Here is a 21310-nt window from a genome sequence, read left to right as displayed (position 1 = left end):
CTGTCATTCACAGTTTCCCATAGCGAAAGTGAACTAGTCTTGCTATGACCTCTTGGATCTAGACCTATGAGAAAGTGTCGTTGTGATTCTAAGAGTTAGTTTATTGCTGTTCATAGCTGCTTGAGCATTTGCTTTCGTTATATGGTTCGAATTTCAGTATTTCTTGTGTTGAAACGAGTGAATCTTAAGGTGTTCTTTTGATTATTGGACAAAACTTGTTTGCTTTCGCTTGAAATTGAATTCGAAATCATACAACAACTTTCTTTCTGTAATACATCAACATTAAGGAAGAAGAAAAGAAATACTTGCATTGTGCATGTGCATTTTGACAGTTTGCATGTCGATTTAGGAAAAGTGCATTAGTGTGTGCTCTATGATCTGTTTGAAAAGATGATGTCTTTCTTTTCCTTCAGTAGTTAAGGTTTTCATAAGTTGAAAGAATTGAAAAAGCTTGCTTATCATTCTTAGACTGCATTTAGGAGTTGTATCATACATCACGTGGTGATCCATAAAGGCAAACTGCTAAGCAAGATCAACCTAAAAAGAACTGAATTTATCTAACAACTCTTTGAAACATAACGAAACACAGTAGAGGTCTAGGTAGAGACGTGAACCGGCGTCGTTAAACATAGTGACTGTCGATCTCTACGAAGGTGGGTGATTCCTCCTGAGGGACGATAGCACTAATATGGAATTGTGCCCCCGCGTACCGTCGCGTATATTGGGGGACCCCTATAGGAACAAAGCCTTTATCCATAGGAAGCCGTGTCGGCCGCCCTACTGATCGCGATGCAGTGAACACAACATTCACGAAGATCGACCACTCGTACCGTAAAACATATTCTGTGGTTTCGCGAAAGGTTTGGCACACCCTCTGCCTAGAACTCCAGAGTAGTTTCTTTTGGCCTTTTTCAAACTCTATAACTGAAAAAGTCCATCCGAGCATTTGTCACCTCGGGCTCGTTAATACATCGAAGGAGACTAGAGTCATCTTTAGCTTTTTCTCGACTCTTAAAAAGTGAAAAAGCAAGTTGTGTCTAAAAGCGTCGTCATATAAAATTCATTCTAAACGAAACATAATCACCCCTTATTCCTATGTTGATCTTTAGGTTGAGAACATGGAACTCACCGACCAAGGGATTCCACATGGTGGGACCCCTATCCCTTTCTCCTCTTGGGGAGAAGTTGGTGCACCCCACATGGCCACATTGTCGCTTCCAGGACTGACAATTGGTCTGCCGGTTTGGCTATTCTCAACCGCTGTAGTTCAGACCACCACGGTTCTTGAACAGTCGAGTCAACAATTAGACCAGTCAAGAGCTACCCTCCAGCCTTCCACTTCTTATAAACCTTCCTCCGATCCTTCTTCCTCGAAAGGTCAAGCCACCGAAAGCGGAGCTCCCATAGAAAAGAAGAAGGAAAAGAAGAAGAAAGAAAAGAAGAAGAAGGAGCCAAAGGCGCCTGGGGGCAAGCAAAAGGTATCTAATGAAAATCCACACACAGCACGGACCGGGCCCAAATCGCCATGTGTCATATGTAGAGGGAACCACCTCCACCGTGATTGTCCCAGTATTCCCCGGATACTAAGGGACTGGTCCCCTCGTTTGCACGGTTCGGAAGCGTCAACCTTTGACAACCAGGTTGAATGCTTACCATCGACCAGCGAAAGTGAAGGTTCTAGACGACGAAGGGGAATGAGACTCCCCTGCGAACTATGTGAAGGCAATCACACCCTCCGCCGTTGTCCCTTTTTAGATGAAGCAAAGAGAGTTTTGGAAGATCAACCGGTTGCACCGCTGCTACTTCCTCCTGGATATCAAAAACTCGCGCCAAGTCCTTCGTTGGTTGAAAATACAGCTGCCCCGCTCATAGGGCCAGCTGAAGTGTCAGTCACTGAAAGTGAACCTACTGAATCCGGACCGGACGAAAATCCAAAGGTCGAAACGGCAGTTGACCCGGTTCTCCCTTCAGAAGTTTCATCTTCAAATACCATAGTCACCGAGGATTCATCTTCAGTTGACACCCCTACCGAAGAGAGTAAGGATGACACCGTCCAGATTCTTTTCATCAACACCGATTCTGATGAACATCAGGGCAGTGTGCCCACTCCTTTATCGCAGGAAGGAGCATCGTCAGGATCATACCCAGCCGTGTATTCGGTCCCACCACCAAGCAACCTGGTTGTGTCCTTTGATTGGAACCAACTAGGCAGACCCCGGTTACCAGCCAGTATACCATTTAGAATTATAGTCCAAATATACAAAATGGTGATGGCTGGGACTATCATTGACGAAAGGGCATCTGTGAGTATCCTGTCCTCTATTGCTTGGAAAGCACTGGGTTGCCCAACGCTTTTGCCTGAGACAAGAAATCTCTTGGGTTTTGACAAAGGAACCAGTCGACCATTAGGGATTCTACCTAATGTGCCTATTACCTTGAAAGAGAAGGTCATCAAGATGAAATTGATGGTCGTCCAAGGACCCTTGGATTATAACCTACTCCTTGGACGAGACTACATATATTGCATGGAAGCAATAGTCTCCTCACTCTTTCGAATAATGTGTTTTCCATACGAAGGAAGAATGGTCAAGCTCGTAGACCAACTTTCACTTCCGGGATCACGCATCGCAAGTAGTCACATACCTATCCTGAATGGTCTATTTGATCAAGAAAGGTCTCTACCTCCGGTTCTTCTTCCTGATGAGTGCGAGTAATTCAGGAGAGGAAAGCCGGAACCCAGGGGGCATGCATCCTGGTCTGCTCTGGAGGCAGAAAAAACCTTGGGTGTAAAGTAGAATTTCCGCGGGAGAATATGACTAGTCCGTACCCCGTCCCCTCCTTCTTCTTCGTAAAACAGAAGAGCCGGCAAGAGCTCTCATGCGGAAGAAGGGGCATTTAGGAATGGGGTTGTTCTGGAAAAAGATTCTTTTGTTAAAGTTAAGTGTGTGGCGGAGCGTCGTCATTCACCTTTGTCTAGAAAAGTAGGCTCTGCCAAAGAAGGGGATCCGTTTGCGGCAGCAAGTAGTAACCATCTTTGGATAAGAGGCAAGCCTCACCCATTAAAACAAATGTTTTAGAGGATAAGTAGGGGCAGCCTCCAAAGAAAGGGATTCAATTGCTGCAACAAATTGTAACCATCTTTGTGTAACCTAATGATAGACATCGCCGAAGAAAAGTTTCTGTTTGAAAGAATTAGCAGAACAATCTTTGGGTAACCTGAAAGAGGTAAGCCTCACCTGTTGAAAACAAAGGTTTTTAACGGAAAAGTAGGGGCAACCTTGAAATTAGACTTACACCTGGGGGCATGCAAACCTCTTGGAATGCAAGCTCGGGCGGCTTTTTAGTTTTAGGTAGGACTAACCCCGCTAACTCGTAGATAAGCTGATACCCGGCTTGCACAAAGAGAGGATATAGAGAAATACGTAGGGAGATGAAGCTCTTTAAAAAATAGCGATCTCCCATGAGACCTTCCTACTTTATGACTGGTAAAAACGAGCAGTTTTGGCAAAGTTCATGCTCGTTAAAAAATAAACGCAAGATCCGAGCAGTTTTAATGCGGAAATTCATGCTCGTTAAAAAATAAACATAAGCTTGTGAGCAGGCTTTCCCCAGAGTTCAAGCTCATTCAGAAAAAATGAACCGGTAAATAACCATTTGAGACCGTAAATTAATCAGCCATAAAAGCCTTGGTCGTGTTTGTGTACCGTCACCTCCACTTTTTATTTGGCCGATCATTCACATCCACTTGATTGTTTACCTATTTTGAGGAATAGCTGCGAAGAGTGATCCCACCTAGCCATCCTTGTAATACTGCCGTGATTGGAAAATTCCAACCTGTACCTGGAATCTGCTGCTATCCCTGTTTATCACTCGTTCCTCAAAAGACGAGTCTTCTTTGAGCTCTTTTCACTGACTCGTAAAATATGAAAAGTTTGCCGAGTTTTGGCCTTCCAGCTCGTTAAAAGGACCGGAAGAGCTATCCCTCCTCTAGATTTTAATCTTTTTGGACCTGAGGGATTATTGCACAAAAAGATCGAACGCTTGTCTAGTTCGGCTCGATAAAGCTATCGAACATTCATCCCTTCTGTATTGTTTTATACTTTTTCGGACTTAAGGGATTAGATGACGAAAAAGGACCCCTGGAGTCCACTTTATGTACCCTTTTCAGACTCTCTAAAAATGAAAAGGAACGAGTTGTCTTTGTCGCTGGGCTCGTTATAAATATTAGATAGCAACAAACTTGTCTTTAGACGAGAACGAGTTTCCCTATCGCTAGGCTCGTTAAAACATAGCGATGGGCTTGCCCGAAGGGTAGGTTATAGAACAAGCATATGTTATCCTTCTCAAGCTTGACAAAAATAAAGAGGTACTGGTCAGAAATGACTGGGGAAAAATTGGGAGAACCTCAAAGCTTAATGGTAGCAGGTCGCTCTTGAACATGACACTTTTGCCTCCGTAAATATCGGGTTGGGTTATTATGATTCACCGGTCCCTTCACCATGGTCTCGCCATACCATCCATACATGGGGTAATGCTATCGATCCATCACATCAGTGTCATTATATGTTCAAGAGATGTCATTCAGAAAGTGTCAACCGGGTCCCATCCACTACCATACATCATCTTTCATCCTTCCATGACCGCCACCCTGAATCATACTTCACAGATCGTTTTCACCATCATCACTAGCTCCGTTCCGTGTCACTGATGTGGGATTCATTAAGGCCCTCCTTTGACGGATCGCTTCTTGTCGACATCAGCTCACTATCCAAGAAGTTGATCTAGGAACACCCCCTCAGTCCTTTGAAGCTTGCATGCCTCAATGGCAAGTTTCTCACTTCCGGCGATAGGTATACATTAATGACCTTCGACTGGGAGACTTTGCGTGGTGTTCGACGCCAGATCCTATATTCACGCCACGTGAATTGTGCTGCAGTACCTTGAGGGTCATCATCATTATCGGTGATTCCTCTCACGCTTGTTAACAGTTTACATTATTGACTGGTAATCAAGCGATGTCTTTCCATGTTCGACTTCAAGAAATTCTCACATGGATCGACTTGTACTAGAGTGAAGATCGGACAAGTTTGAAGACCCCGGATCTAGTTTCATCCATCCGGGCTGCGATATATATTCAGGAGATAAAAACATAGACATGTGCAGCAGATGATCATCCTACTAAGAGGATGATAATTAAAAGCAGAGAATTATCAGTCTATTATCAGACGATCATCTATTTATGTACAACAAATGTATTTATAAAGCTGAGCATGGGAAATGCCCGCATCAGCTAGATCATGAAAAGAAAGTATGAAAAGGTAATGTATTGTATTGTATTTTGTTACAGGTCACCTCCCAACGATTGAATGAACTTCGGATCCTCCTAATAAAGCATTTCACCCGATAAACGACCTCATACTTTAGGGGGCAACTGTTATAGACATTTTTGTGCGTTACAGCATAGAGCATGAAATGTCAATAATCTAAGGGATCCAAAGTCCCTAAACATGTTGTTATTACCCTTAGAGGAACAAGGTCAGCAAACCACAGCACTGCAAATCAGTTCTCCACTGAAAAACACTCAAAAACAGGTCAGTTTTGGATCAAAGCAGCTGCTCCACTAAGCATCTGCGCTGAATGTCAAAAGCTCTATGGTGTACCTGCACTGCATTGCAAGTGCAACAAAGGCTACCTGCGCTGGGCGTACTTTGACATGTGGAGGAATCTTTTTCCCAATGTGCCAGTGCCCAGGAAGCTTCCAAAAAGACACTTGATCATAAGATTCGCCTAATGATGAGTTAAGAGCTTCTAAAACTCCAAGTGGAAGGTAGAAACTCCGAGTGAAGGACTGAAGAACAACTGGAGTTGAAGAGGACAATAAGTCACACATCAAGCTGACTTATCTTCACTCCAAAACTCTATATAAGGATCTCATCCCATGGGATCTAGAGGCCGGAATTTGGTGCAAAGAATTGCTGTTGGTTTACAGTTGTGAGCATTGGGTGATTGCTTGAGGGAGGTGAAGAAGAGATTTCTCTCCGTCGGGAAGGTGATGCTGGATTGGACCTCTCATGGTTGTATCACCGCCTGAACCTTACTTCCATATATTAATAAAGCATTTGAGGTTCTTCTATTCGCATGTGTTTCAATGATGTATTGTCTTACTTGCGTATTTGATTTATGCTAATCCTTGAATCAGTTATGAATGCATGCCTCTTGTAGTTTCCTTTCTTTGTCTTGTTTGCAGGATCTCGTGTAGCTGGGCCCGTGAAAAGACTTGGAGCTGGGAGCAAGCGACGAATAGAGGAGATTGGATCGACCATTTGCGCAAGACATCGGTAAGTGGATCTCTTCCTTCTATCTCTTGCATGTCATAAAGAAGAAACTTTAGATAGCTTTGCTTTCAGCTGTTGCTAAGGAACTATCACCCTTAGAGTGGGTTAGGGTCATTCCGAGTTGGATACTTTCCCCCACAACACAAGGCCAGACTTGTTTGTAAAGGATATTCTCAACAAGAAGGTATAGATTTTGAAGAAACTTTTGCACATGTTGCTAGACTTGAAGCCATAAGAATGTTCCTTGCTCTTTCTAGTTTTCAGAAATTCAAAGTATACCAAATGGATGTAAAATCTTCCTTTCTTAATGGGGACTTAGAAGAAGAAGTATATATTGAACAACCAGATGGATTCATCCTTGGAAATGATCCAAAACTTGTATGCAGACTCAGAAAAGCACTCTATGGTCTAAAACAAGATCCAAGGGCCTGGCATTACTGTCTTGACAAATACCTTTATCAACAAGGTTTTTCAAAAGGATTAGTTGATAGCAATCTATATAAAAAGATTGACAATAATAAATTGCTAATACTTGTTGTGTATGTTGATGATATCATTTTTGGTAGCAATGAAGAAGCCATGAGTCAAAACTTTGCTTTGGTAATGCAACAAGAATTTGAAATGTCCCTGCTTGGTGAGCTCACATATTTTCTTGGTCTACAAGTTCAACAAAAGAAAGATGGTATTTTTCTGTCACAAACCAAGTATCTCAAGCAGATCTTGAAAAAATATGGCATGGAAGATTCTAAACTAGTATGTACCCCTATGGTAACAGGATGTAGTCTTAGCTCAAATGATGAATCAACAGCAGTACATCAACCAACCTACAAATCCATGATTGGCATTCTGCTTTATTCAATAGGTACCCGACCAGACATCATGCATGCAGTAGGAATAGTTGGAAGGTTCCAAGCCAATCCAAAGGAATCACACCTTCATTAAGTCAAAAGGATTTTCAAATATCTTCAAGGAACACTAAATTTAGGTTTATGGTATCCCAGAGATACAGATCTTACACTTCATGCATATACATATGCAGATTGGGCAGGAAGCATTAATGACAGAAAAAGCACTAGTGGTGCTGCATTCTATATGGGTTCCAGATTAGTGTCTTGGTTAAGCAAGAAACAAAGTTCAATTGCATTATCTACAGTTGAAGCAGAATATGTGGCTGTTGCATCTTGTTGCACACAACTCCTTTGGATGATGCAAACATTGCAAGACATTCAGATCACATGTACTCCACCCATCTCCATTCTATGTGATAATACAAGCGCAATCAATATTTCAAAGAATCCAGTCATGCATTCCAAGACCAAGCACATACCCATCAAATATCATTTTCTACGTGAACAAATGCTTGAACAAAAGGTCAAATTGGAGTATGTTCCCTCCAAAGAACAGGTTGTTGATATATTGACCAAACCACTACCCAGAGAGACATTTGAATATCTTAGACAGAAGCTGGGAGTAGTTGATGCATCATCTTACTATCGAAACTTATCTGTTTCAAAGGAAAATGGTTATACATGAGTTTCATGAAGCGTATCTGCATATATACGCAGTTTGTTGTGGATACAGTCGCGTATATGTTGGTTTGAAGAAAAATAGTGGGCCAGACTCAAGATGAAAGGAGTCTGATATGGGTCTGACAGTGATCATCTGGCACAGGTTCAGGGGGAGCATATACTTCTAGTAATGCATTGTTAGCATTATCTTAGAAGGTATTGGTACAAATTCACAATTGTTTTTTATTCAGGTGGAACAGATTCAGGGGGAGATCATGGTTGCTGGTCTGGATGGTGATCGATAGATGTTGCTGATGATAGTTGTTGATAACTATCATTGTCTTATTTTAGATATTTCGTCTCTATGTCATTTATATCTTTTATTGTCAAGGGCATGAAATGACCTATCTTGTTTCCCCATTGTGCATGGGATGGATGATGTAATGTTCTTGTTTTGATATATATAAACATTTTGTATGAACCCACTTGGTTGGGTGGATGAGTCAAAATTGATATATCCCCACTTGGTTGGGAGATGGATGTATGTATGAGTCATTGGTGATAGGAAGGTCATTTACGATGTATGTATAAAGTCATCTTTTTGCAAACCTTGCTTATATTCAGGGGGAGCATGGATAGCACACTTCAGCATATCAGAGAATTCAACATGTACTCAGGGGGAGCAAAACCCTTTGCCCTTGATGACAAAGGGGGAGAGTGACTTGGGGTTACCATCAAGTCCAAAGGAGAAGATTTTTGGCATTATGATATAGATTTGGCACTATGACACAGGTGTTGTCCTTGATGGAAACTCACACAGATGACAGATCATAGTTCAGGCTCACAAAATGAAGAAAGAGAGGTATACACAGGTTCCCCATTGACCAAGTCGCGTGTACACATGGGTTCGTAGATCAAAAGGTGCGTATAGCGTACACACGCACTTTCACGAAATGAAAGGCATGTACATGTTGGAAAACCTAGTTTTGGTCCATGGTATTTGGTCCATGATATTTTGATCCATGGTATTGGTTTAAGGTATCTTGTCCGAAGTGTTGACCCCATGTATTTGGTCCAAGGTATTGATTCTAAGTGGTTTTGGACCATGGTATTGAGTAAGGCCTAAGACTATAAAATGAGGAGAAGATCATTAGGCAAAGGAACTCAAGCATTGAATATCTAATGAAGAGCAAGATCTAGAATACAGGTCATTGGGTTATGGTGCACATCTAGATCTGAGTCAAGGATGAACTTGAGCACTTGTTGAAGGATAATTACTATTGATGGGTCAAGATCTTAAGGCTTGAAGAGAAGTATCTTTGTTTTGATATTTATCTGAATAACTAGTGCATGTTGTAATCTGTAAATATGATGATCTGGGTATAACTGATGTCTGGAATTGTTGTAAAGTTTAAATCATCATTTATAGATCTGTACGCAAGTTCACTTTAGTAAAGGCATGTATACACGCTGGTTCTGCATATCAAAATAGTGTATACGCAGGTTCGCCTTGAGATAACGACGTATCTACGTAGGATCGACGCATTGAAGTAGTGTATACCTAATAAAATATGCTTTAGCTACTTCTGTTTGTTGTTGCAATGTTTTGGGTTCTGGCTTGGGTTCTGGTTACTAATACTGTATTCTGGTTATAGCATTCTGAGAAGTGATTGATTGATTCAGTTTTGGTTGGTGCAAACAAGATTGGTGATGCAGATATAATTGATGGTTGATTGATGTTATTGATGTATCCAGTCTGAAAATTTATGAAACATGGTCCCTAGAAGAAAAGAGAAGGTTGTACTAGTAAACACAACAACTAGTACAAGATCTAGGGGGTTGTAGCTCCGTTCTAGGAGAAGGTGGAGAACAAGAGAAGGTTGTAGCCTTCTTTAGGTAGAAGCCTACATACTGGTATAAGTCTGCACCAGTACAAAAATTGTAAAAAGAAGTTTCTTATTAAAAGAAGATAGAGACGATTGCAGCAGTATTATTTCCAACAAATTCTACATCAAATAAGGCTTGCTTCTAAGATTGGATGTTTGTATACATATAATTTTGTACTCAATTATTATACATTTTCTGGGGTATTTAGATGTTTAGGAATTTTTATATATTTGAAAATTTCACTCTAAGCATTAAGAAAACTTGCATACAAATATGCACATATTTTAATCAAATAAGTTCTATGGTGATCTGATTGGGATAATTAGTTTGTTGTACTAAATTCCTTTCATATTATGTTTAAAAGTGCTTATGGATTCATGAGGTTAATTGCAGGTTTAAAAAATGAGTTTTGAGTGCTTTTATGTAAATTTTATATGCAAATTAACATAAAAAATGACTGATCAACAACATATAACTAACATAAACATCACCATAAATAGTATCACAACAACACATGATAAAGGATTTCACTCCTTCTGGGCTACGTCTGCTTGGTCCAAGTTCCAATGGCTTGGACCCCTCTATTATTCTCAAAAGTGTGAATACGTCAGTTTACAATTCTCAGAAAGCTCTGAAACCTATCCCAATGGCTCTAGAATGCCCAAAAATGTCTGTGTAGCCTCTTTCTGCTCCTGATTTGGTAAAAAACTAGAGAAGCTATGTCATTTCCAGCTTTTCTACTAATCGCATCACAAATTCTCAAAAGACCTACACCATCCTACAAATATGCCCCAAAACGCACTACTAGAGCGACAATTCCACTAATTTTCGGGCAAACTTGTCGAACGCTTTAATTAGCCTCTAATGTCTATAACTTGGAAAACATGACCATATGGGGGCCACGTGTCTGGGGCTAAGGCCAATGGCCCACCCCCACCAGCTAGGCCCCTGCTCCTTTCTGACGGTGGTTGCATTATGGTGGCATGACCATGGGCTGACCCCTCCCTCTGATTGGCTTGTCATTGCAATTTAAATAAAGTCGAAACCTTATATTGTTAAGACTCATTGTGATAATGCGTTGGCAAAGCTTTGGACTTGTGCCTTGGTGGTCATGGGTTCGACCCCCACTGCTATTAGCTAGACTCAACCCAAACTTTTGGTGGCCCATTGACTGCCATATGGTGGCCTCCAGCTAGGCCACATGTCAACTCGTGGTTGTCCACCAATCCAACCAATAAAAATTCATTGAATTTCATCCACTAAGAACGTGCCAGTTGGTGCAATGTGATTCACTGGATAATATTGACCAGTTAACATGCCACATAGACCTATACAGTTAGTGCCACATTAGCAATACAGACTACTGACTGGGTTGTCAAATTTTTGCAAAAATTCCCCTATTTGAGAAAGTGAACAGAACATGATTTTGGGATCATATAGTGTCTTTTTTGCATGAAACAAGTTGTGCCAAAATCATGATGATGAGCACTATATGGTCATTCATGTTTCACACTGATCTAAAAACATCTAATTTTAAGATAAATTTTGAGCACCTATCATTCATCCCCACTGGAAGTCTTTTGGACCCCAAAATATCACTTTTATTTGTCCAGCAAGTGACTGTGCAGTTCCCACACCTTTCCAATCTTCATCCATTTGGCTTTTGAAGCATTTGTTCCTTTGAGCCCCACTCGATGGTAATCCACATTCCCTCATTTTGAAGACCTTCCTCTTTTGTCAAGAATGGTGTCTTGCGGTAGTTCATCAAGGTATTTAGGAGAAAAATCCTCAATGGAAGGAATTTTGACATTTTCTCCTTCCTGTTCTATCAAAGGATGCTCATACAACATTAAGTTCTTAACATTAACAATAGCATAAATTTTCATATATGAAGGAAAATCCAACCTAAAGGAATTGTTACCAATCTTTTCCAAAATTTTGAACGGACCATATCTAATTTATTTTATCTTTTTCACCTTCTCCTTGGAGCCTCTCTTTTATAATGTGAAGCCAAACTTCATCATCGACTTGGAAATTGTGATCTACACGATGCTTGTCATGCCTTTCTTTGTACTTGCCTTGTCTCTTTTCCAGCTATTCTTGAACTATTTGGTGTACCAATTGAATTTGTTCAATGAACCTTCTTTCTTTGTCTTTGTCACTATGACCATCAATAGCAATGTTAGGACTCAGAATTGACCAATTTTGACTTTATATTTTTGCCATAATATTATCCTTTTTCAGTCATAGGTTGAAAGTTTTGGTTGTATAATGACTTAATCACCCCAAGGTACGAAGTAACTCTCCGCATATCTATATGTTTAATTGTTCATTGCATATTCATGAATATCTTTATATTTATCTTTGGAAAAGTTAATTAAGTTGCCAAATAATCGTTGGACTGTTTAAAGACTGCAGGAATTATAATTATAGTTGCTAAAACACCAGAAACAGCAACTACGCAGTTGCTGCAACACTAGAAGCAACAACTATGCAGTTGCCACAGCCAACAACGACAACCATCTAAAAGCAGGAGAATGTTATTTTTGCAAACGGCAACTATTTGGAGATTGCCAGAATTCCATGATGACGCGGCATAATCAGCAACTACCCAAAAAGGGCAAAACACAGTTACGATTGCTCAAGCATCAGGAACAGTACGAGTTTTCTAAATCAGCAACCATGGGGAAATGGCGAAGGATAATACAAGGATCCCAAGAGCACGGGCGAAGTTCGGGCACCAGCTGTGTAACAGAAATAAACTCAAGGAAGAATACACTGTTGCACTGTTATAACAGCATTCTGTAATTCTAATTTTTGGCTAACTGAATGAACCGTGATAATCTATTGTAATAGATGTCTCCTCTATAAAGAGGAGACATCTACATTAGAGAAAGGGGGGGAGATAGTTTTGTAAGGGGAATTTTGGCAGACAACAGCAAAGTCTGAACTTTTATTGTACTAAAACTTTTAGCAGATGAATAGAAGATTGTTCTGAGTCCTTAATCCAACAGTTGTGTTCTGGGGAATCTTGTGAGAGGGACTGGGCCCACCTTCTTCACAAGATTCACCCATTTACTTTTCTGTCAAGTGTGTAAGTGTGTTTGGTGATTACTTTATTCTGATACTCTGTTTTGGATTCTATAGCATTACCTCTGATAGTTTCCTTTTTGCTGGCACTCTGTTTTGTTAATCGTTTGAAGTTGTACTTCACTGGTGAATTAGAATTTCAGTGTGTATTAGCAATCTGGTTACAGGGGCAGGTGCTGAACGTCCTTTCTTGGAGGATAGGGTCCTGATCCTCTGATAACAGAGCATCCATCACTCTCCTTTTTTTTTGGATTTGTTTAACTGCTTTCATTTTATTTTTACAGTACATTGTTATGACATAACGTGAGAATTACGTATACTACAGCTTTTTAATGCTTTTAGAGTTAAAGTACATACAATACGCAGTAGCCTTTGAAATAAAAAGACTTTCCCAGGTTGACAATTTAATGTGGTACTTGATTGTTAATTAATAAACAATTCAACTAGCCAACATTTTGGCGTCGTTGCCGGGGAAGGCAACTAGAGATTTCTAAAGGCATTAATGATTTCTTTTTGAGAATAACAGGTGCATGAGAGGACGCAAGAAACCTAATTTCACAGGCGGCAAAGGCGGAGGAGGAAGAAAAACTTATATTGACGAAATCATCTCAAAGGCTGAAACATCACAGAGGACAAGTTCCCGGAGACCTCATATCCAGTATTCCTCACAAACAGATTGACAGATGGAGGAAGTACTGGGACCTGAAAGGAAGCTAGAAGTACCAGAATACATTGAGGAACCGGTAGAGGAACCTAAAGAAACAGAAGATACAGAAGATAAAGCAAGTGATTCAGGAAAAACACCAATGGAGGACAACAGAACAGAAGGAAGAGGGGAAAATTCGCTCTCTACCCTGGAATTCCCTATTGGGGAGCTCCCGAGAGGGGCAACTCCCATGAAAAACATTCCACTCTCAGCATTGCCCAACTTTCATGGGTTATCCTCTAAAGACCTGGATGAATTCCTCTTTGAATTCGACATACTATGTAGAAGTTACGATTATGTGAGCCCTAATCAGAAACTAAAATTGTTTCCAGCAACACTGAAAGGGAATGCGTTGAGATGGTTTATGAGCTTAGGAGCTCAGGCAATCACCACTTAGGATCAGATGAAAGAAAGCTTTCTGGCTAAGTATCAAGATTACTGCCGGACAAAAGGAAGGAAGGAAGAATTGTTTAAAATGGTTCAGAAGGAGGACGAGAATCTAGAAGATTTTGTGGAAAGATTGCAGTATAATCTGCAGCGGTCTGACCATCCTAACATGAGTAAAGATATTCTGAAGACTATATTGCTGAAAGGGGTACGAGATGACGGCTTGGACATGTTAAACATGCTGGGAAAAGGGGACATTTCCAAAGAACCATTTGATGAAATTATCAATCTCTGCATGAGATGTTCAAGAGGAGCAGTAAGCAGATCAAAAAGCAGGGACAATGTATATTCAAGAGTTCAGAAGTCAGCAAGCGGAGGAGCAACAAGGGCTAAAATAGGTAATTTATTAGAAGAATTTAAAACTGAGATGTTAAGCTCTTTTGCTTCACAAATTGATGCTTTGCAGGTAAAGAAGAAATAGGCAGAAGCAGAAGCTGCCCTAGCGATTTTTTGTTCCAAATGCAGAGAAAAACACCCACTCAGGGAATGCACACTTGATAAGGTACCAATCTGCACGATCTGTGAAAAACCATGAGACCCAGCAATGCCCCTCTCTGCCTGGAATGAAAGAAGCATTGCAGTCAACTGAAGAAGAGGCTGAAGCAGTGTACCTGATGACACAGAGGAGGCAATGGCCACAAAGACAAGGTATGAATTCTAACACAACATTTAATCGTTGGAATAATCATTCTCCTTTTCAAACAAATTACCCACCCATGAACCAAATGCAGTACCCACCCTTTAACACAATGAGTTTTCCACCTATGCAACAACCAAATCTCCCTTTTCCTGATCCTACCATATGGAATCCTTGGGCTCCCCAGCAACCATATTTCAATCAATGGAACCTAGGTTGGGCAGCCCAACAGATGCCATTTCCTCAACAACAACAGTTTCTTTCCTTACCATCTAATACTCCTCCAAATAACCAGGCAATTAGACCGCAGCTGCCTGTGCAACCCAACCCCAACCCAAATAATAATAAAGCTTTGCAAGTAATTGATATTCAAAATCAGCCTGTCTTCCCCATGCAATGTAACGATATCCATCTTCTCTCGGGGAGAATTGTTGAACCCATCATCGATGACATCACTGACTCTGATAAAGAAGAAGTTAGAAAAGAAAAACCTACTAACAATAATGCTGAAACAGTCGAATCACCATATAACAACATTGATCAAACAACAGATCCACCGTTCCATGAATGATTGGCTCTCACTAAAACACTAGAGCAACCTGCTTTTAACCTTTTGGGTGAACTGCAGAATTTATAGGTTAAAATTCCATTGTTGCAAGCGCTAAGAGATGTTGCCATTTATGCTAGTACTGTTAGAGATATCTGCATAAAAAAACCTGGAAGAAAAGCTAAGGACCCCCTCACAGTTCATGTGATGGGAGAACTGACTGCTTTAATGACAGAGAAAGATCCTCCTGTGAAATATGGTGACCCTGGTCACCATACAGTAACAGTGCAGGTTGGAAAAACCCTTGTCTCTAAAGTTCTAGTAGACTTAGGAGCTGCAATAAATATTATGACATTGGAAACAACAGAATTGCTTCAGTTGAAAAAATTTATTAGGGAAACACCAACCATCCTAGAACTGGCTGATCGCTCTACAATTCAAACTGAGGGGGTCATTGAAGATTTAATCATTTCTGTAGAATCCTGGAATTACTCGGCCGACTTTGTGGTGTTACAGACTAAAACAAAGTTGGGGGGTCATCCGTTGATTCTGGGAAGACCTTGGCTGGCTACAGCAGATGCTTTCATTAGCTGTAGATCAAGATCAATGACCATCTCCAATGGACAAGAAACAAAACAGCTTACCCTTTATCCTCATGCTACACCCATGATTAATAATGACAGCTCTGTATGGGTGGATTATGAGGATGAAGAAACCCAACCTATACTAACTATCGGACAAGCTTTAACTTTCAAAGATTCTACCGAAGATGAATTAATCAACAGCTTCATTTCTGAACCTTCTTCGGTCAACCCAGAAATGTACAGTCATTTTTTTGCAATCTTGGAATCTGAAACTCAACAGAACTTGGAAGATAAGAATTTATTTCAGACAACAGTAGGCTGCCCCTCCAAAAGTACAACAATAAAAATTGAGCCTGGAAAAACATTAAATATAAATCCTAAACTTAAGTGACAATGAAAAATAGCAATTAATAAAGTTACTCCAGGAAAATAAAGAAGCATTTGCATGGGACTATACAAACATGAAAGGGATCTCCCCTGAGCTGTGCACTCACCGAATTTATATTAAAGAAGGATCCCGCCCAGTCTGTCAACCCCAGTGGCCAATGAATCCCAATCTAAGGGAAATTGTGAAGGAGGAACTTCAGAAACTCTTGAATGCAGGATTTATATACCCTATATCTGATAGTGAGTGGGTTTCTCCACTTGTAATTGTACCCAAGAAAAATGGCAAATGGAGAGTATGTGTGGATTACAGAGCACTGAATAAAGCCACTCAGAAAGACCATTTCCCTTTACCATTCATCGATCAGGTATTGGATAATCTGGCAGGTAAGAAGTTCTTTTCATTCTTGGACGGGTTTAGTGGATATAATCAGATTAAGATTGCACCCCAAGACCAGGACAAGACCACGTTTACTAGCCCTTGGGGGACCTTTGCTTACAGGGTACTTCCATTTGGGCTATGTAATGCTCCAGGAACATTTCAAAGAGCAGTGATAGGGATTTTTTCTAATATGTTAAATGATTCTTTAGAAATATTTATGGATGACTTTACTCCTTATGGAGTGACTTTTGAGGATGCACTGCAGAATCTTGAAAAAGTGCTTAAGCAGTGTATAGAAGCACACCTTACCTTAAGCACTGAAAAGTGCCATATGATGATGAATCAAGGTATTGTATTGGGTCACTTTGTCTCATTCCTTGGAATTCAAGTCGATCCAGCTAAAATACAGGTAATTCAGACTCTCCCTATCCCCAAAACACAAACTGATGTAAGAAGCTTTTTAGGACATGCTCGATACTATAGAAGATTTATTAAGAATTTTTCCAAAATAGCTTCTCCTTTATTTGTGTTATTAACAAAGAATGCTGAATTTAAGTGGACTGATGATTGTGAAAAAGCGTTTAATGAACTTAAACATCAGTTGTCTACAACTCCCATTTTGAGAGGACCTGATTGGGCACTACCCTTTCATATATCCTCTGATGCCTCAGACACTGCAATTGGAGCTGTCTTGGGTCAGGAAGAAAATAATCTTCCCTATGACATTTATTTTATTAGTAAGAACATGACACCAGATGAATTAAATTATACAGTCACCGAGAAGGAATTCTTAGCAGTTATTTATGCAATAAATAAATTTCGACACTATATTACTGGGTACACTACTTTTGTGCATACTGATCACTCGACCATTAAATATTTGATGAATAAATCAGTTACAAATGCCCGAGTCACCAGATGGTTTTTATTATTGCAAGAATTTGACATCACAATTGTGGATAGGCCAGGAGAAGAAAATGTAGTTGCTGATTTCCTTTCTCGATTAAAAATTGATGAAAATTCTCCAGTAGATGATTCTTTTCCTGATGAATATTTATTTGCAGTATCTGCTCACTCAACTTGGTATGCAGACATTGCCAATTATCTAGTTGCAGGAAAATTACCATCACACCTATCACACAGGGAAAGAAGAAAGATCATACAGCAAAGTGCTAGGTACAGCTGGATAAGCGGGTGTCTTTTCCATACAGGAATTAATCAAGAAATCCGAAGGTGCATTGGTGAAGATGAAATTTATGATGTACTAAAAGCTTGTCATGATGGCCCTTGTGGAGGACATTTTGCAGATAAAAGAACAGCACACAAGGTACTCAGAATGGGTTATTATTGGCCATCACTCTTTAAAGATGCTAGAAAATATGTCAAGGCCTGTGATAGCTATCAAAGAAAGGGCCAGCCTAATCACAGGGATGAAATGCCTCTCAATCCCCAGGTAATTCTTGAACCTTTTGAGAAATGGGCATTAGACTTCATAGGTCCCATTAATCCTCCATCCAATCAAAGAGTGTACATATTAGTATGCATAGATTACATGACTAAATGGGTAGAAGCTAAGGCACTCATTAAAGCTAATGAAGAAGCAATACTAACATTTTTATTTGAAGAAATCTTTGTTAGATTTGGACTACCTAGAGAATTAGTCACAGATGGAGGACCTCCTTTCAACTCTCATGGCTTCAAAAATACGCTTCAGAAATATCATATTAAGCACAAAATGACTACACCTTACCACCCCCAAGCAAATGGGCAGGTAGAAAGCACCAATAAAGTCATAGAAGCCATCTTAACCAAAACAATAAAGAAAAATAGAAGGGACTGGTTTCAAAGGTTGCCCGAGGCATTGTGGGCCTATAGAACTACTTGGAGGAATACCACAGGTTTTTCACCCTATGAATTAGTTTTTGGAAAGAATGCTATTTTCCCTCTAGAGTTTGAGATCAAAACTTTAAGAACTGCTTTAGCTGTTAACCTTGATTTGACTGATGCACAGACAGCCAGGTTACAGCAACTTCAAGAATTGGACGAGAAAAGACTGGATGCCATCCATCAGACAACCATGATACAACAACAGAGGAGCAGGTGGCATGACAAAACCATCAAGCAAAAGCAGTTTCAGAAAGGTGACTGGGCTCTACTTTATGATTCCCGTTTTGAGAATTTCCAAGGTAAGTTAAGAACAAGGTGGTTAGGGCCTTATGAAGTGGATGCTGTTTTTCCAAATGGGACAGTTAGACTTTTAACAATTGACAGAAGCAAAACACTGCTACTAGTGAATGGCTATCGACTTTGGTTATATCAGAGGCTTGTTTCTAAAGAAGATTTTAAAGCCACTTGCATGGCAATTAAACAGTATTCTTTTCCGAGGGAACCTGTTGTCCCTCAAAGCACTTAAATCTTTGTTTAATTATGCATTTTTTTAAGATTAGATATTCTTTTTATTTAATTACTAATAATCCCTGCCAAGGGTTACCATATTATCTTTTAGTATTTTGCAGATTTGAAGCTGTGGGAAATAGCTGAGTACGGAAGCTTTAAAGGAATAACTTTTCGGATTTGAAATTCCCGTTGCTGCAACACCAATCCCCGTTACTACAACATCTTTTCCCGATGACGTAACATCATTCCCAGTGGTTGCAACACCGATCCCCGTTGCTGCAACACCACTTTCCGATCCCATAATACCTTTTTAGTAATCCTCTCATTTACAAAAACACCAGTCTCATCACCTCAGCCCCAAGAAACGAGTTTTTATGAAATACACCACTTTTTGTGATGATTACAATCCTTCACTATCACTTCCCGTCATTATTATTAGAAATCGCCGGTATTCCCATGCTCCTAGACCTGTGGTAATCATTATGATCCAGCAAAAGATAAGACAAGACTTTTTGATGCAGCAACCTAAAAAGGTAAAACATAAAGGTACGCATGATTATATATGGACATTAAATAATAGTTAATGTGGAGAAGATGGTAGGACTACCAAATAATTGTACTCCCAATCATATCACTTACGCGTAAGGGGGGGGGATTACCAAAGCGCTCTCATAATTACATACTACGCCAACTGCCGCCGTCCTTAACTCTCCTAGCAATATGTAAAAGTCACCTTATCACAGCATGTTACCATTTGCAACGGTTTACTCTGAACTGAATTCGGAAGCTCGGCTCTGAACTGTGAAATTCACTGAGATAATAGCTATGGGAGGAAACCTCATTACACATGAACCTGGCACAACAGCAGTTCTTGAGCTCTATCCCGAGGTTTATCAGATCTTCCTGCAAGCGGGATGGATAGATTACTTCCGGAGATTTCCAGACTTCGACGAGCAGCAAGTCCTCGAATTTGCATGCAATTTAACAGAATAATTCTCTGTTGTTCAAGGACTCCAAATCCCAGTCACGGAGGAAGTCATAGCCCAAGTCACCGAGCTACCAACTAATGGTATACGGTTGTTCAGTAGAAAGCACTTGATCCTTAATGTGCAGCAGGATTTTCTTCAACCTGGCAAGCAGGTGGAACCGAAGGGCAGAGGTGTAGCACTGCAGTCATTGCCTCAACCATGGCCGAAAGTTGCTGAATTTGTAAAGCAATACCTGACATGTGAAGGCCGCTACCAGGTAATTTACCAGCATGATTTCGTCTTGTTGAATCATTTGAGAAATCGTCAGTCGATAAACATGCCATATTATTTATTGGGATGTCTTAAAAATATGTCATGTTATACTGTTAATGCAAAGCGTCCGCTTCTTTCCTTGAAACACCACCGTCTAGCTCAATTGCTGATAAATAGAGGCGTTGCTTTAAATAACCCTCCACCTCCCATTAATCCCCATCAAGAGGCAGAAATTCCCCAGCCAGAACATGAAATTCCTTATCAAGAAGAGGAAATTCCTCATCAAGCTGAAGACATACCTCAGCAAGATGAAGAAAACACTCAGCAAACAGAGAATATTCCTGAGAAAACACCTGAAGAAACCCCTCAGCACGCAGACGAAATTTCAGATCAAATTCCCAAAGTAGTCCCCCAGCAAACACCCCCGCAAGTTGCTGGAAGTGAACAAACAGCAATAGAAATACCCGTAGAAACAACCCCATCCCCTGATAGAACTAATCCATCCATTCCCATACTCGGTATTTCTACTGATGACTCGGAGGATAACATCCCTATTACTTTGCTTAAATGAAAAATGCAGAGGAAAATAGAAACCCCACTAAAAAGAAGAAGAACTAGGGCTTCGGCTAAAGCAGCTGCTACCTCTACCACTGTCCCTATCCTAAAGAAAGCCGGTTTGAAAAGAAAAAAGCCTGAATTCCCTGCTTCTCTACCCAAGAAAAGGACTCGGTCGTCTGCAATAGCTAAATCTCCTAGCCATACCCCTCCTAGTTCAACGCCCATCACCCTGAAAACTCGCATTCCCACCAGCCCTCGAGACTCCTCTCCCTCACCCTCGGAGGCCGAGATGCAGAGTGTTCACAGTTTCGTGACATCATATTTTGAGGTAGCTGACACACAAGAACCAGCTGCCGACACCCAAGGTAATACTGGCCAAGACGCTGCAACACAAGGAATAGCCACTACCCTAGGTGACACACAAGAACCACCTGTTGAGGGTATAAGGGATCAAACCAATGATGAGGCACAACCTCTACCTCCACTGGAACCTGCTACTCCACAAGCTCAGCCCACCATATTGGCTTTGCAGGAAGAAATTGAATTTTTAAAAGCTCAAATTCAGGACTACCAGGAGGAAATTATAAGGGTCAAGGAAGCCTATCAA

The sequence above is a fragment of the Pinus tabuliformis genome, chromosome 5_2, assembly GCF_031772625.1.
Source record: "Pinus tabuliformis cultivar Carrire ecotype Pingquan chromosome 5_2, CPIR1, whole genome shotgun sequence".
Taxonomy (NCBI): Eukaryota; Viridiplantae; Streptophyta; class Pinopsida; order Pinales; family Pinaceae; genus Pinus; species Pinus tabuliformis.
This window is presented reverse-complemented; position numbering follows the sequence as displayed.